The sequence below is a fragment of the Mesocricetus auratus genome, unplaced genomic scaffold, assembly GCF_017639785.1.
Source record: "Mesocricetus auratus isolate SY011 unplaced genomic scaffold, BCM_Maur_2.0 Super-Scaffold_100004, whole genome shotgun sequence".
Lineage (NCBI taxonomy): Eukaryota > Metazoa > Chordata > Mammalia > Rodentia > Cricetidae > Mesocricetus > Mesocricetus auratus.
The window spans coordinates 88,523,328-88,540,929 of NW_024429189.1; the positions used below are offsets into that span (position 1 = coordinate 88,523,328).

General features: G+C 40.4%; 1 protein-coding gene across 1 annotated transcript in view; it reads left to right on the forward strand.

Annotated features, from left to right (window-relative positions):
- The window catches only part of Golm2 (golgi membrane protein 2), a 76,510-nt gene that overhangs the window by 11,499 nt on the left and 47,409 nt on the right, over nt 1-17,602 (forward strand). The window lies entirely within an intron of this gene.

The window sequence follows — 17,602 nt, forward strand, 5'->3', positions numbered from 1 at the left end:
ATTTGTAAAACCGCGGCTGTTTTAAACTGCCGGTTTTTCGCCAAGATGGCGGGTGTAAGCGTGATTCCAGCTTACCGCCTCAGTCCATGCTGACCTCCAGCAAAAGTTGCCACTTCCAGCTGTACATACACACCTTTCAATCGTTAACAGAGTCTCTTAAAACAACCTTGGTTTTTTTTTTTTCTTCTTTTTTCTTTTTATGCCGAGTCAGGCAACTCCAGTAAACAAGCCACATGAATCTCGGCTTGTCGCTAGCAAAACAGAGCACACCTGAGAAAATGCTGCTACCAAAATCTGTGCTTCTCTCTGTTCTTCTGTTTCTAAAATTCCTTTAAATCTTTTGTTATTTTGCATGGAAATTCGATCCCACTCCTGATTACCATTTTGTTAAGAGAAGCTTTTTCTTTGAGAGAAGCCTTCTCGCCCGCCTGGTTCCAGATCCGCATCAGTCCCAAATAAACACACAGGAGGCTATATTAATTATGAAGCTGTTGGCCTTGCTTGTTTCTTACTAGCTAGCTCTGACTTAAGTAATTACCCCATAATTGTTAATCTAAGTATTTCTCTTACCGGAGAATAGTTCCAGGCTTCCTACCCCCATGGCGTTACATGTTGACTCTCTGTGTTTCTCCTTCCCAGAGTTCTCATGGACTCCTAGTCCCTCCTATCTTGGTTCCCTATAGGCTCAACAGTACTTTATTGACAAATGCACAGGACTTCCCCCAATACACTGCTTCCAGGGGTCTTGGTTCATCAAACCACAGAAGCCTGGAAGAAATCCACAGCTTTCCATTTTCTGTGGAAACACAAATAAAATATCTTTTCCAAAGTAACATAGCCTTATACTTAAATTTTGAAGTCAAGGCATTTTTAAAAGATATAAGTTTAATCCTAGCACAGGCAGGTGGATCTCTGTGAGTTCGAGGGCAGCCTGGTCTACAGAGTGAGTTCCAGGACAGCCTCCAAAACAATACAGAGAAACCCTGTCTCGAAAAACAAAAAACAAGAAAATTATAAAACACTGATGGAGGAAATTGAAGCATACAAAAATAAATGGAAAGATATCTCCTGTTCATTGGAAGAAATAATACTGTTAATATCCATACCAAAGAAAACATGGACTGAAAGTGAAAGGATTTAAGTTAATTTCCCAAGCAAGCCAGGCAGTAGTGGTACACACCTTTAATCCCAGCACTGGGGAGGCAGAGGTAGGCGCATCTCTGTGAGTTCAAGACCAGCCTAGTCTACAAGAGCTAGTTCCAGGACAGCCACCAAAGCCACAGAGAAACCCTGTTTGGAAAAACAAAAATAAAAAATCCCCAAGCAAATTGAAAACAGATGGTGTAGTTATTCTACTATCTGATAAAATAGACTTCAAGTTAAAATTAACTGGGAAAGATGAAGAAGGCCTATCCTAAGGGAATAGTTCATCAAGAAGATACAATGGTTAGACAGGCATGATGATCTGAGTTTGATCTTTGGGACTCATTTTGTGAAAAGAGAGAACCAGCTTCTACGAGTTGTCCTCTAACCTCCACAGGTGTGGTAGCTTGCATATTTCCACACACTAAAATAAGTTAAGCAATTGTTAAAAGAAGATATAATAATTGTATTTATGCATCAAACATTAGGGCTCTCAACTTTATAAAACAAAACTAATAGACACCAAAGTATTTGGAAGTCCTGATAAAATAATAGTAGATGACTTTAGTTTCTTACTGTCATCAGTAGATAGGTCATCAAGATTAAAAATCAAGAAATTTAAGGGTTGAGCTGTGCCATAGATTAAATGGATTTAAGAGACATTTATAAACTATTCCATCCAAGACAGATGCATATTCCTCTTAATAGCACATAGAACTTTCTTTAAAATAGATCATATTTTAGGCCATAAAGCAAGTCTTAACAGATAAAAAAAATCAAAATAATTTTATATCAGATCATACTAATAAAAAAATCAAAATAATTTTTTATCAGATCATACTAGAATAAAACTAGAACTCAATAGCAAGAGATACCACAGAAAATACAACATATTCAGATGGGAACATGGCGAGGGGTGGGCGGGGAGGGGGGAGCTGGGAAATAGAGAGGGGGAGACGAGGAAGAGAGAGTAGGTCATGGGGGAACAGGAAGATTCACTGGGGGGGGGGGTAGGATAGGAGGAAGAGGGAATCATAGTTTAGAAGACATATCAGGCACCATTGTGACCTCTAATGATCTAAAGGGATGACACCAATTGGCAAGCTAAGCAATAGGGTAGAGACCACCCCCGAATGCTCATTCCTGATAATGAACTTGATGTCTATAACCATCCTGGAGCCTTCATCCAGTGACTGATGGAAGAAGAGGCAAACACCCACAGTTAAACACTGAACTGAACCCAAGGAACCCAGCGACAGAGAAAGAGGAGCGATGAGCAAATTGGCAAAGAATGGGCTGGCAAAACCAGCAGAGACAGCTGATCTGAACAGGGGAGAGCGCTTGGACCCCAGACCTGTCGACAGCTGGGAGGCCAGCATGGGACTGATCCAGACCCCCTGAATGTGAGAGTCAATGAGGAGGCCTGGGCAACCTATGGGGTCCTGAGCAGTGGATCAGTGTTTATCCCTCGAATACTAACAGACAGCGTGTGTCCATAACACAAAGAGGGATGCTCTCTCAGCCTGGACCCTACCCTAAGTGAAATGACAGACTCTAGATATCCCCTATGTGGAAGGAATTGGCAATAGGGTGGGGAGGGCGGTGGGGGGGGATGCGGGAGGAGGGGAGGGAGAGGGAACTGGGATTGACATGTAAAACAAGCTATTTAAAATTAAAAAAAAGAAAAAAGAAAAAAGAAAAAAAGAAAATTTGGGGATTTCTGTCCTAATCTCAAGTTAAAACTAATTTAAAATTTTTAAAAATGAAACTCATGTCAGCAACTCAAACAAATGGCAATTTAAAAAAAATATAAAGCATTCTAATAAAATATAATCTGAAGATACACAAATTTAGTACTTATGTACTAAGGAATGATGGTGGGAAATGATTAAAAGTTTTGTTTTCAATGATCAAAAAAATACAACATATTATTCAAGATATTATTGAAAAAAATCAGGAACAAATTATGTTTCTAGAATCAAATGAAAATAACTTACCAGACCTTTTAGGATTACAACTAAGTTTGAGAGAAGTTTTTATCTGTAAGTGTCGACATTGAAATATTAGAGAAATCTCAAGTAAATAACCTAATGATACACCTCACAGCCTTGAAAGAAAAGAAAGAGCAAATCCTAAAACAGTAGATGAAGTAAAGATTAGGGCAGGAACTAATGAAATGTAGATTTAAAAAATAATACAAAGACTAGCAAAACAGAAAAAGTTCTTTGGAAAACCAAACAAGATCAAGAAACTCACAGTAAAAGTAAACAAAAGAGTGAAGAACTAAAAGAGGGAGCATCACATATAACATTACAAAATTTACAAGATATGGTAGTTTGAATATAGTTGGCCCCCATAATCTCATAGGGAATGGCACTATTAGCAAGTGTGGCTTTGTTGGGGTTGGTATGGCCTTGTTGAAGGAAGTATGTCACTGTAGGGGGTTGACTTTGGAGTTTAATATGTTCAGAATACCACCCAGTGTCTCAGTCTGCTGTTTCCTGTTGCCTGCAAGATGTAGGACTCCAGCACCATGTTTGCCTGCATGCTACCATGCTCCTGTCATGATGATAATGGACTGAACTTCTGAAACTGTAAGTGAGCCACCCCAATTAAATGTTTTCTTTATAAGAGTTGCCATGGTTATGGTGTCTCTTCACAGCAATAAGAACCCTAACTAAGACACAAGATTATTAAGCAATACTTTGAAAATTTACATTTAAAGAAAACTGGAAAATGAACATAAGGATATACATTCCTAGACACATATGACCTGCTTAGATGTAAGCCATGTAAATAGACCTATCACAAGCAGTGAGATTGAATCGGCAATGAAGAGTTTCAACACAGAAAAGCCCAGGATGGACAGATTCACTGCTGAATTCTATTAGGCTTTTAAGGAAGCGCTCACACCAGTGCTTTTGTCATATAAAATAAAAAGCAGAGGAATACAAACAAATTCATTCTGTGAGTCTCTTGTTACTCTGATACCAAAATCAGGTAAGGACACAGAAAGAAAACTTTAGACCAGTATCCATCCATGAACATAGAAACAAAAGTTATCAATAACATATTGCAAAGACCACACACTATGATCAAGTTGGTTTTGTTACAGAGTTTCATCCAGGGATGGTTCAAATCATTAAATATAATATAGCACATATAATGCAGAAATATTAAGCTATACAAAATTAGATGTCCTATGATATTTTATTGAGGGAGAAATCACTTACATGAGAAGCCAAGAAAGCGAGAACCAAAGGTCCACTTGCTGCTCTCCAGGCCGCAACCAGAACCCAAAGAGGAAAGAGTGTCCTCCCCCTAGCTCATTTATCTCCTGTATGTTCTACGTACCTGTGAACACAACCAAATGGTCACGGTCAGTGCTACCGGTACATAGCTCTCTCCCCACAATTTCCCTTTTAGTCTAAAGAAAAGATTTAGACTTAAAACAAAACTAAATTATGTCAATATACAAAAATGTCTCAAACATATATAAAGCATATATATATAGAAGCTTATAAGCAAATTATAATCTACCCGTATCCTATCCTAAGCATATGTATCCCATCTAAGCCCTCAACTTATCTGAAAGAGATGCCCAAGTCTGAACCTCCTTCCAATCCCAGCCCTAAATAATTGAAAACTAACTCTAACAGGTGTAGTGTCAACAGTAGGGAAAAAGAGAGCAGTATTGTTAGAATTACTTCCTGCTGAAATGGGAAGACGATAACCTCATGGAATCCTATAGGAAGAAAATGTTAGTGTAGTGAAAGTCTCCAGTGGACTAGCTGCAACATTTGTACTCAGTCTCTGTTTGATGGGAGATGCTTGATTAAAGTTCTTGACTGAAGTCCTAATGTTGATTGAAGCTCTTGTCTGAGGCTCTGGTATATAGAAGGTACACCATATCAGTTAATTAGTCTGGAGGGGTGTAGAGGGATGTAGTCCCAAACCAGTTTCAGGGTGGTACTTGTCAGTTCAGATGCATCCAGCTGGATCAGGTGGAGTTGATGAAATGGGGCCCCATTTTCTTTATGAAGTGTTTGAAGATTGCTCCTAGGAAATTCCTTGTTCTCTGTGGAAAACTCAAACATTCATGTCAACAAAGAAATTTCAATTTTTATATGTATGCATACTGGGAAAGGCAACAATAAGAAGGATAAGATAGTAAATATGAGGGAAATTAGACTTTCAAAGAACCGAGTATAAACTGATGACAGTCCCTAGATTTTGTTTTCTTCTGTCTTACATCAGTTGGCTCCTTGATATAATACAGAAATTCTGAATTTTATTTATTTATTTATTTTGGTTTTTCGAGACAGGATTTCTCTGTAGCTTTGAAGGCTGTCCTGGAACTCACTTTATAGACCAGGCTGACCTCGAACTCACAAAGATCTGCCTGCCTCTGCCTCCCGAGTGCTGGGATTAAAGGCGTGTGCCACCAACACCCGGCTTCTGAATTTTATTTTTAACATCATGCTTGGATTTAGAGGAGGAGAGCCAAATCCAACTCCAAAGCCAGCGTTAGGACCAAAAGAGTATTAGGAAGTAAAGAGAAACAGATATTATAAGGGCAAAGTTAAAAGAATTAGACATTGATACCAAACATTAGATTCTTCTTTGTTTGATGGTCCTTTGCGTAGCTATCCTCTCTTCTTTCGGTATTCACACATTCAGTATCTTTTCGCTGTTTGGAGATGGGTTTTCCTGTGAAGACAAAAACAAAACACTTTCCTTTTGTGAGGTCTCCTTACACATCATAGAATATAACTTTGTGAATGAGCTGTCATCTTTCCTCCTCCCGAGGTTTCTCCTGTTCGCATCAAATCTTGATCAATTTTGATGGAATCCAAAGCTTTTCTTTTCCTGTGGAAACAAAGGCGAAACCCCTTCCCCAATGGAACACATTCCTGGTTTCCAAACTGAGGTCATAACATCCTGGAAATATACCGGCTAGTCCAGTGTCTTTCTGCAGCTGTGCTTTCTCATTAGTATTAAGAAAGTTTAATGTTAATAAAGCATTATGTCATCTGTGTTTGGGGATCTTTGTTCCCCCCTGGCTATTTATGGAGCATTTCTTTTAAAGTGTGGTTAGATCTCTCAACCACTGCTTGTCCTGTGGGATTGTATGGTATACCAGTTATGTGTTTTATGTTATAATGTTTGAAAAACTGTTCCAACTTGCTGGAGACATATGCTGGAGCTTTGTCAGTTTTTATTTGTTCAGGTATAACCATAACAGCCATCACCTCTAAGAGGTGTGTGATAACAGAATCAGCCTTTTGAGAGCTAGGAGCAGTATCCCATTGAAACTCTGAAAAACGTGTCTATCGTATGGTGCAAATATTTTAAACATCCAAATTCTGGAAATTGAAACACACATTCATTTGCCAAATTTCATTTCTGCGAATGCCTTTGGAATGACTGCCTGCTGGTGATAGAGTTTGATTATAGAATGAATAGATGGGGCAGTGTCTTACTATTTCCTTGGCTTGTTGCCAAGTGGTAGAAAAAGCCTTCTTTAAGCCTTTTCCATTAACATGGTGTTTTGTATGAAATTCTGAAGCTTCTAGCACATTTCCTATTAATAAATCTCATCATTACCTTGTGCTAGAGAACCTGGCAGACCCGTATGGGATCTGATGTGTGTTATATATATACATATATACATATATACATATATATATATGATGAATTCTATTTCTGATAATTTCCTGCAATTGTATAAACAATGAATTTAGTTCCATATCATCAGGAATAAATTCCTCAGTCTCAATGTGTAAGACGACTTTCTCTGTATATTGAGAGGCTCTGTAAAATCCCTAAGTAGCATGAGAATGGCATACAACTCTGCCTTTTGTACAGAGTTGTAAGAACTTTGAACTACTTTATTTATATTTCCTGATTTATAACCTGCCTTTCCTGACTCATTTGCATTGGTGTAGAATGTAAGAACTCCAGGTTCTATTTTCTCTCCTGGTTTATGAACCTTATTCAAAGCTGCTGGACAGCATAAAGACAAGATATGTTCATCATATTCAGCCTGAGCGAGTAGGTCAGCATAAGTTCCCTCACCAAGAATTTTATCTTGGGGAGCTTCATAACCTTTCTTTAGACCTTGAAGCTGAGGGCCTTTGCTTCCTCCCTACATTGTATTTGAGATGAATTTTCTAGCACAGCTGAAATCAGTTGTCTCCAATTGTTTGGGGTCACCCTATTCACACTTGCCCAAGAGCTCAGTAACTCCCTGACATAACAGGAGTGAATACCATAAGAAATAATGGCTTGTTTAATCCCCTTAAGGTCCTTCATCTGTTTTGGTTCCCACTGATAAGCAATGGAACTGTTAGGATGTCTCTTCGTTGCTGGTTTTTCAGTCATAGATATTGGGAAGGCCATAGGAGATGGCATAACAACCTTAGGAAGATCTTCCCAGCGTCTGAAAGGTGTAGGTAAACCTCTGTCATGACCCGTTGCTAGTACATCTGAATCTGGTGTATCAGGTTGCATGTCATCTAAGACCTGCACTCTAGTGACCATCATTTCTCTGAGTGATTGAATTTCCTGGGTCAAAAATTTTTCTAAGGACTTCATAGAGTCTTCCCATTTCCTTTTTTTTTTTTTTTTTTTTTTGGTTTTTCGAGACAGGATTTCTCTGCGGCTTTGGAGGCTGTCCTGTAACTAGCTCTTATAGACCAGGTTGGTCTCGAACTCACAGAGATCCACCTGCCTCTGCCTCCCAAGTACTGGGATTAAAGGCGTGCGCCACCAACGCCCAGCGAGTCTTCCTATTTCTTTTATACATCATTTATACACGATTCCAAGCATTTAATAGTCTCATCCTTAGATATTATCTGAATGGCATGTAAGTTGCCTTCTAGGAACAGTGTTCTATCTGATAGCTGGTCATTATCCTCAGAAATGGAATGAATTGTTTCATTAAGTTTAACAATCCGGTGTTCCAGCTTTTGAGTTTTATTAGTCGAGTCATCAGACATGGAACAAGTTGTTTCAGCCAGCCTGATAATGTTCTACTGAATCGATTGTATTTTGGCCATAAGGGCAGTGGGCATGGAATCAATTCTGTCTTGTAAGTTGTTATGTTTAAGTTCCAAGGTATCTACTTTGTTAGGTATTTCCCCTTTGACCTGAAGATTTTGAATTTTTGACTCTAATTTTTCAATCGTTTGCACAATTCCCTGTTTTTCACCCTGTTATTAATGCATCTCTTCCATGTTATTATGTGTATTATGAAGCTAGTCATTAGCATCAGGCACAAATACATTTGGAGCATGTCATAATTCTCTCCCAGGAAATAAGCAATGAGATCCCGAACATTCTGCATCATTAGATTATCTGCCATGGTATAAAGCACGTAATCTTATCAGTAGCTGAAACTACTGGAATGCAAAACTCACCTCCAATGATCTCAGGTTGAGGAAAGGATTTTTACCTCCAATAACTATGCTTGGCCAGTAGGTGGCACAGGTATGTCGCCAAACGCAGCTCCTCTGTGGGTGCTCTGTATTTCCCTGTGGATTCAGAAAAATCCTAAGTAGCAAAGAGGATTGTGTTAAAAGGATGGGAAAGAACCCCATGCAGATTCCAGGAATTTGCAGTTATGGAGTGCTGCAGAACCTTACGGTGGGAAGGAAAGCAAACTCTTCCTGGTTTTCAGGACACTCATTTTGGCAACCAGGGACAGAGTCGTGGCTTGCTGCCAGGGTAAGTCGCAGTGTTTAGTGACTGCTCAGGGGAGCTTGTTCTGCAAGCTCCCTGGGGACCAGGGCTCACCAGACTGGCATGGCGGGAGTGCTGATTTCTGGGCAGGCAGGAGAGCTGTAGAGATGTGTGGTCTCCGGGAACACTGGCAGTTCAGGAACGCCGGAGGTCTTTGGTGTGGCCAGAGAACAAAAGGGATGGAACCCGTTTCAGCGGAAGAAAACTGCACGAAGTGGGAGAACTAGACTGAGTTGGGAAACCCCCGGTGACTTAGGAGGGCCGCCAGGGGCGCACCAAAACGCACAGGGCCATAGGCTATGCACATAGGCTGGCAGCCGGCACCCTACCGGAGAGGGAGGCTGGGTAAACTTACTTGTTGACACCAGATAATGTGGAAATATTAAGCTACACAAAATTGGATGTCCTATGATATTTTATTGAGTGAGAAACCATTTACGTGAGAAGTCAAAAAAGTTGAGAACCAAAGGTCTGCATGCTGCTCTCCAGGCCGCAACCAAAACCCAAAGAGAAAGAGTCTCCTCCCCCTAGCTCTTTTATCCCCTGTATGTTCTACATACCTGTGAACACACCCAAATGGTAGTGGTCAGCGCTACAGGTACGTAGATCTCTCCCTACACACATACATATGCTTAAAACTAGAAACCAGACTCAGTAGGTAGAATCCTTGCTGCTTAAGCATGAGGACCTGAGTTGAGATTCCCATTACCCATATGGAAGGCATGGATGGCAACCTGCTTGTAACTTGAGTGCTTAGGACTGGGAGGGAAATGGGGGAAAACAGGTAGATCCCAGAGGCTCCTTGGCCAGCCACTGTAACTGAAAAGGTGAAGTCCAAAGTGAGATGGTGAAACTGTGAATGACCCTCAAAAATACAATGGGAACTCATTAGAAGGCAATATATCAACCTCTGACCTTCACACATGTGAACAGTCAAGCACATACAGGCATACTCATACATCACACACATACATCATATGATCATCCCAATAGATACGAAAAGGCCTTTGGCAAAGTTCAACATCATTTCATGATAAAATCTCTAAAGAAACAAATAGAAGGAACATACTTCATCATAATGAAGATAATATGATAGACCAGCAGCCAACATAATACTAAATCAGGAAAAACTGAAGGCATTTATTTTTTAAAGTCAGAAATGAGACAAAGTATCTACTCAATATAATGCTTGAGGACTTAGCTAAAGCAATGAGGCAAGAGAAGGAAGTAAGAGAAATCCAAATAGGGAAGGAAGAAGATAAATTATCTGTGTATAATCCTATAATTAAAGACCCTACAAACAAGTGGTTCTTGACCTTCCTAATGCTTTAACCCTTTAATACAATTCATGTTGTGATCTCCCCAACCATAAAATTATTTTAGTTGCTACTTCATAACTGTATTTTGCTACTGTTATGAATCATAATGAATCCTATGTGCTGGATATCTGATACGTGACTCTTGTGAAAGAGTCATTTGACCCCCAAAGTGGTCACTACCCACAGGTTTAGAATCACTGCTATAGGCACCTAGAAAACTCTTAAGGTCTCATAAATGCTTTTAGCAGTACAGAAGGATACTAAACCAACACACAAAGATTAGTTATTTCTGTCTTTTAGTAATGAACTTGCTGAGAAAGAAAACAGGGGAAGGGAAAAACAATCACAGTAGCTTAAAGACAACAAAGAAACCTATAACTAAAAATAAACCTAACCTTTAATCCCAGCACTCGGGAGGCAGAGGCAGGCAGATGTCTGTGAGTTCCAGGCCAGCCTGATCTACAAGAGCTAGTTCCAGGATAGCCTCCAAAGCCTCAGAGAAACCCTGTCTCGAAAAACCAACCCCCCCAAAAAAAAACAAACAAAAAAAGCCTAACCAGCTGGGCGCTAGTGGCGCACGCCTTTAATCCCAGCACTTGGGAGGCAGAGGCAGGCGGATCTCTGTGAGTTTGAGGCCAGCCTGGTCTACTGAGCGAGTTCCAGGACAGTCTTCAAAACAATACAGAGAAACCCTGTCTCGAAAAACCAAAAAGAAAAAAGAAAAAAAAAGCCTAACCAAGGATATGAAAGACTTCCATGATGGTAATTTTAAACCTGGTAGAAGCTAGGAAGTGGTGGCACACGCCTTTAATCCCAGCACTCAGAGGCAGGCAGATCTCTGGGAGTTCAAGGTCAGCCTGGTCTACAAGAGCTAGTTCTAGGACAGCTAGAGCTACACAGAGAAACCCTGTATAAAAAAAAAAAAAAAAAACAAATAGATCATGGAAGAGAGATAGTTAAAAAGACGTTATAATGTAGAAAGATCTCCCATGCTCATGGTTTGGCAAAACTTATATTGTAAAAGTGACTATGTTACCAAAAATGATCTACATATGCAACACAATCTCCATCAAAAATTCTAGTGATGTGTTTCACAAAATTAAAAGAAAAAAAGCCCCTAAATTTTGTATGAAAACAGGAAAGGCAGAACAGTTAAAGCAATCCTAGGTAGAAAGAGTAATGCTGGAGACATCACAATACCTGGTTTCAAATTATACTACCTTAACAAAATGCATGTTGCAGCGTAGCACTGAAACAAAAACTGACTTGTAAATCAGTGGAATAGAATTGAAACAACTATTCTCAAAAGAAGCAATAAAAGGAACCCATGAGATGGCTCAGTGGTTAAGAGCCTCTTAACCTTGTCTGACCTCTTTGGGCAGTAGGCACACATATGGTGCACAGAGATATGTGGAGACAAAACACCCATGTATGTAAATATTTAATTTTTTAAAAATAAAAAAATTAAAAGACCAATACATGTATGAAAAGATGCTCAGCATTTTTGTCATGTGGAAATGCATATTAAAACTACATTGAAGAAATTAGGCAAATATTCTGCCAATCAGCTCAATTGGCAGAATAATTTGCCTAGCTTCTTCCTTTCCCAGCCTCTGGTGGGTTGCTATATACCCTAGGCTGCTCTGGAACTCACTATGCAACTTAGTAAGTCTTTAACTATAGGGTCTACTGCCTCTGCCCAGGCCCCTGCCCCTGCAATACTAGCATTGTTCAAGTTTGTCACTACACTTGGCTGTGTTCTGTTTCATGTGCTTATTTCAAGCATAGTTGGAAAAAGTTCTGTAACCATACTTGTAGAAATTTTTGGTTAGCAAACTCAACAGCCACACCTTAAGTAAATTTCTTTGAGCAGTATGCCCTTAGAATATTTTTCAGATCTCGTCCCTGTTCAGACCAACTCTTCTTTTCTCACCCTTTTCCCCATTTAAATTCCTTTTCTCCTTTTTCAAGGCTGTGCCCTGCCTGTTTAAGAATTGTATGGTTTTGTTCTACCAAATCTACAGGCATGCTCACATCTGCACTGTTTTACTCCTTAGTTAAAGGAAGGCCCTTCTGCCAATCTTCCTACGTGTTCTTTGGGTCTAATTTGGAGACCTTTAAATAAATCTCTCTATAAATTTGCTCCCTTGCTGGGTGGTTCTAAAGCACACCTTTCATACCAGAGACAGACGATCTCTGTGAGGATAGCTAGGGCTACATAGAGAAACCCTGTCTTGAAAAAAATAAGAAATAAAAACAAAAACTCTGTGTAGCATTTGAAAATACTTGACTCTTCCCCCTTTGCAGCCAGACTTTTTTTTTTCCAAGACAGGGTTTCTCTGTATTGCTCTGGAGCCTATCCTGCAACTAGCTCTGTAGACCAGGATGTCCTCAAATTCACAGAGATCCACCTGCCTCTTCCTCCTGAGTGCAGGGATTAAGTGTGGACCCCACCGCCCGGTGCAGTCAGACATTCTTGGAGAGAATTGTTCCTCTCGTGTCTGCAGTTTCCTTTCCTGCCTCTCATGTTTCTCCCTGTTTTTCTTTCTTACTCTCCCTTGCTAGATTGACCTCTGCTTACCATTGTTTGGTTCTGCTTGTTCATTTTGGATCCTCTGCATTTTATTCCTTTCCTCTGTAACCATATTTGCTCACAAAACTTCAGTTACTCTGCATAACCATGACTCCAAAATTTGTATCATCTAATCAGAACTCCTGTTCTTTCTCTCTTTCTCTTCCTTCCTTCCTTCTTTCCTTCCTTCCTTCCTTCATTCCTTCCTTCCTCCCTCCCTTCCTTCCTTCCTTTCCTTCTTTCTTTTTTTCTTGTTTTATTTTTTGAGACAGGGTTTCTTTGTGTAGCCTTGCTTGTCCTTCTGGAACTAGCCCTGTAGACCAGGCTGGCCTCGAACTGATAGAAATCCATCTACCTTTGCCTCCCAAATGCTTGCATTAAAGGCGTGTGACACTATCACTGGACTTCTTGTATGCTTCTAGCTCTCTAATCATTGCAGTGTCATTCACCTCCTGGGTACTCAGTATTTCCTTGTGACTGGCTAATGGAATGAATGATTTCAGTAATTCAACAGACCAACAAAATACTTTGTATGCCCAGTCTTAGCACATAGTACACTCAGTAAATACATAATAAATTAATAAATTACTGATTGAATGAATAATGAATGTCTACCACAATAAAATACAATTAATGAATAAATGAAAAAAAGTGTGGTTCATTATAGCCAACCATGACTAAAGACTTTCTGTGCTGATTTAAAGTATGTAACCAGTAGGGCCAGTGGGGTAACTAATGGTCCAGCAGGTAAATGGACTTGCTGCCAGACCTGATGACCCGAGTTCAATCTCTGGAACCCACATAGTGAAAGAAAGAACCAACTCCTGCAAGTTTTCCTCTGACTACTGCACATGTACACAAACATGCAAAGCTGCAATAAATAAGCTAATATAATGAAATTATTTTTAAAGGCATGTAATAAGACAGGTGTGTTGCATACTTTTAAACCAAACACTCAAGAAGAAGCAGGAAGATAGCTGCAAGTTCAGGAGGCAAAGGCAAGTGGAGCTCTGTTTGTTTGAGGCCAGCCTTGTATACAGAACAAGTTCCAGGACAGGCTCCACAGCTACACAGAGAAAAACCCTATCTTGAAAAAATAAACAAAAACAACATCATACATACATACATACATACATGTGTGCTTACATGGCTACTAAATATATTAAAGAAGATAGAATTGTTTGTAGAAATCACTCGAGTGTGATGTGAGATGAAGTTTTAAAAGGCGGTGGGAATGGGAGGCAGACAGAGATTGTCGACTTTTTGGTGTTGGAGACAAAGGAGACAGAAATGATGGTAGCTTATTAAAACCTAAGTGCATGTAACCTTTGTAGTAATTGGTCATAGCTGTGCTAATTGCCCAAGAACAAGCCATAATGAAAGTAAAGCAGACACTGCTGAGCCATTTTCAGGGTCCCCAGATGAAAAGGAAAACAGCAACTGAGCTGGTAATAACTGCCAAAATTAATCTAAACAAACCACAGAGCTGGAGAAAGCATTAAAAAGAATTTCAGAAAGGGCAAAGTTTTAGGTAGTAGAGGATGAGAGATTAGAGGAAATATATAAAATAACTGAGGATGGATAAGAAGTATGCTGGGAAATACAAGACGATAATTCTTCCTGAGACAAGAACCTCAGAAAAGAGGTCATAGGAAGGACAGTGTTACTGTTTGGACATGACGTGTCCTCAAAAAATGCCCACTTGTTTAGGGCTTAGTCCCCAGGGGGTGGTGTTATTTTGGGAGGCCTCGAAACTTGAGATGGAGTTTGAAGGAAGTAGGTGCTTGGGGATGGGTTCGTAGTGGTATTTCAAAGAGGAAGACAGGAAGAGGTCAGGGATAAAATACCTCAGAATGACTCCCTCCCTCCACACAGTCCTGCTGCTATGATAATCTGCCCAGATACATGAAGCCAGGTGACAAGACTACACTCACTTGAAACTAAACCAACATTAATCCTTGGTCCCTTTAGTTTGCTTCTCCAATGTAAGTACTAACTAAGCCCCATGTTAAGCTTCCAAGATCAGATGAGATACTGTGCACTTTAGGGCTGTATAACTATAGATTCCCTTAGGTTGTTTCTGTTGATTATTTTGTCACAGAAGTGAGAACTGTAACCAGGGGAAAAAAAGACATTGACATGGCAGAGGCCAGAGAGAATGTAGTGAACTGGCCAGTTTTTAGAGAGACTCCAATCCCAGAGATCAGTATTACAGAAAAGTAGAGGAAAAATAAACTCTTAAGACAATGAAAGTGTTGATGGAATTAAGTGAGGAAATTCAAAAGTCTTTGAGTGGTTAGGAATGTAGCTTAGTTGGTATAGTGCTTGCCTAAAATGTACTAAATTCAGGGTTCAATCCCAGCCCTGGGGAGGTGAAGGCAGGATGATGAGAAGTTTCAAAGTTAGCCGGAGTTGGTGGCACATGCCTTTAATCCCAGCACTCGCGAGGCGGAAGCAGGTGTATCTCTGTGAGTTCGACCAGCCTGGTCTACTGAGCGAGTTCCAGGACAGGCTCCAAAATAATACAGAGAAACCCTGTTGGGGGGGACGGGGAGTTTCAAAGTTAGCCATGTGATGGTGGTACATGCCTTCCTGGCACTGGGGAGGCAGAAATAGGCTGCTCTCTGTGAGTTCAAGGCCAGTCTGGTTTGCAGAGTGAGCTCCAGAACAGCCAGGGCTACACAGAGAAATCCTCTCCTGAAAAAAAAAAAAACAAAAGACCTACGTACCTACTTTGAAGTCAGACTAGGATACCACACCTGCCTTCCCCCCCCCAAAAACAAAATTCTTGAAAGCTAATTAAAATTATGCAAGCATGAATGAAGGTAATTTTGTAGGGAAGAGTATGAAGTACAAAGCATGGAGCATACAAGTATATGAAGTCACTCAGCAAGCATGCATTCAAGCTGGCCTCAACTCAGAGATCCACCTGCTTCTGCCTCCTGCATGCTGAGACATAATTCTTAATCTCAGAATTCTCCATTCTGATAAACATTGAGGGCTGAAAAAAAATCTTAAGTGACATTTGCATTGAAAATAAGATCATATGTAACTTTTGAAAAAAGTTTTTAATGGACTGCTTATGAGGTGATTACTAGTAGAACCTGAGTCTAGGCAAGTTGTTTCAACAATATAGAACTATATTATTATAGTCTTTTCTTTTTTTCTTTATACATGGTGTTTTGCTATATTCCACATTGTCCTGGAAGTCGTGGGCTAAGCAGTCTTTCTGCCTCAGCCTGTCCAGTGGCTAAGAATGTATAATTGGCTGGGCGTTGGTGGCGCATGCCTTTAATCCCAGCACTCAGGAGGCAGAGGCAGGTGAATCTCTGTGAGTTCGAGGCCAGCCTGGTGTACAGAGTGAGTTCCAGGACAGCCTCCAAAACAATGCAGAGAAACCCTGTCTCGAACCTCCCCCCCAAACAAAAAAAGAATGTATAATTGAAGGCCAGTATTCCCAGCCACCATTTTAGAATTTTGTAATCTAGATTGGTGTCTGCCTTAGTCACTGTTCTATTGCTGAGAAGAGACACTATGACCAAAGTAGCTCTTTTAGAAGATTTACTTGGGACTTCTTTACAGTTTCAGGGGTTTAGTCCATTATCATCATGGCAGAAAGCATGGCAGCATGCATGCTGATACTGGTGCAGTAGCTGAGAGCTACGTCATGATCTGTAGGTGTAGAGAGACTCTGTTCTTGCCATGGACTTTTGAACCCTCAAAGCCAGTGACACTTCCTCCAACAAAGCCATGTCTCCTAATTCTCTTAATCCTTTCAAATAGAGCCACTTCCTGGTGACTAAGCATTCAAATATATGAGCCTATGGGAACCACTCTCATGCAAACAGTGTCTATCTGATTTTAGATGTAATTTGAGCAAGAGATAGGCTGCACTTGTGACTGTTGCCTGTCTGTCCACCCAGCTACACCATTTACCTGCGAAGAAACTTAAAGGAGAACATATATGATATTTTTCTTATGTACTTTTTGTTTTGTTTTTTTGAGACAGGGTTTCTCTGCATTGTTTTGGAGGTTGTCATGGAACTCGCTCTGTAGACCAGGCTGGCCTCGAACTCACAGAGATCCGCCTGCCTCTGCCTTCCGAGTGCTGGGATTAAAGGTGTGAGCCACCAACGCCCGGCTTCACTTCATCTCTTCCCTAAGAAAAACTTTGGCCACTGCTTGTGTGTATATCTCATGAACATATTCCATCTACTGGGCACATACATCTGTGGGAAGTCAGGAGGATGACTTTTCATTTGGCTGTATAATCTTGACATATAGGATATATATTGGGTGCCCTGAATTCCTGAAAAGGCCCTGGAGGAAGGAAATTCCTTCTCACTCCAGCTTCAGCTGGAACACTTAGCTCGAGGCTAGAGTTTTCCCCTTTGTTGTAATCTCTAGGGCAGAGAAGTTCCCTTTAATCAGCTAACATTTGGTGAAAATGCTAATGCGGACCAAGTGCCACCCATTTTCCTCTTGAAGGCATGCCAGTTGCCACAGTTGTCACAACGCTGTATTCCCAGCAGAAGTGCTCAGAGAGTGCACAACGCTGCCTGCAAGTTTTCCTCCCTTTTTTCTACAAGTAACGATTACAAACTTCTAGGTTAACTAACCACACAGATGTTGTTAACACACAAACTCCCTTTCTCCCCTCTTGGAAATCATACCCCTTCCTCTATTGACCCTTTTCAGATATGCCCATGGGCTTCATAGCCACACCCCCTCTGAGATACAAAGTAAGGTAACAGACACTGCTTTGTCAGCCTTATCTGTCTTATTGGCCCTGAGAAATACCTGCCTGTAACCTTGATATTGCCAG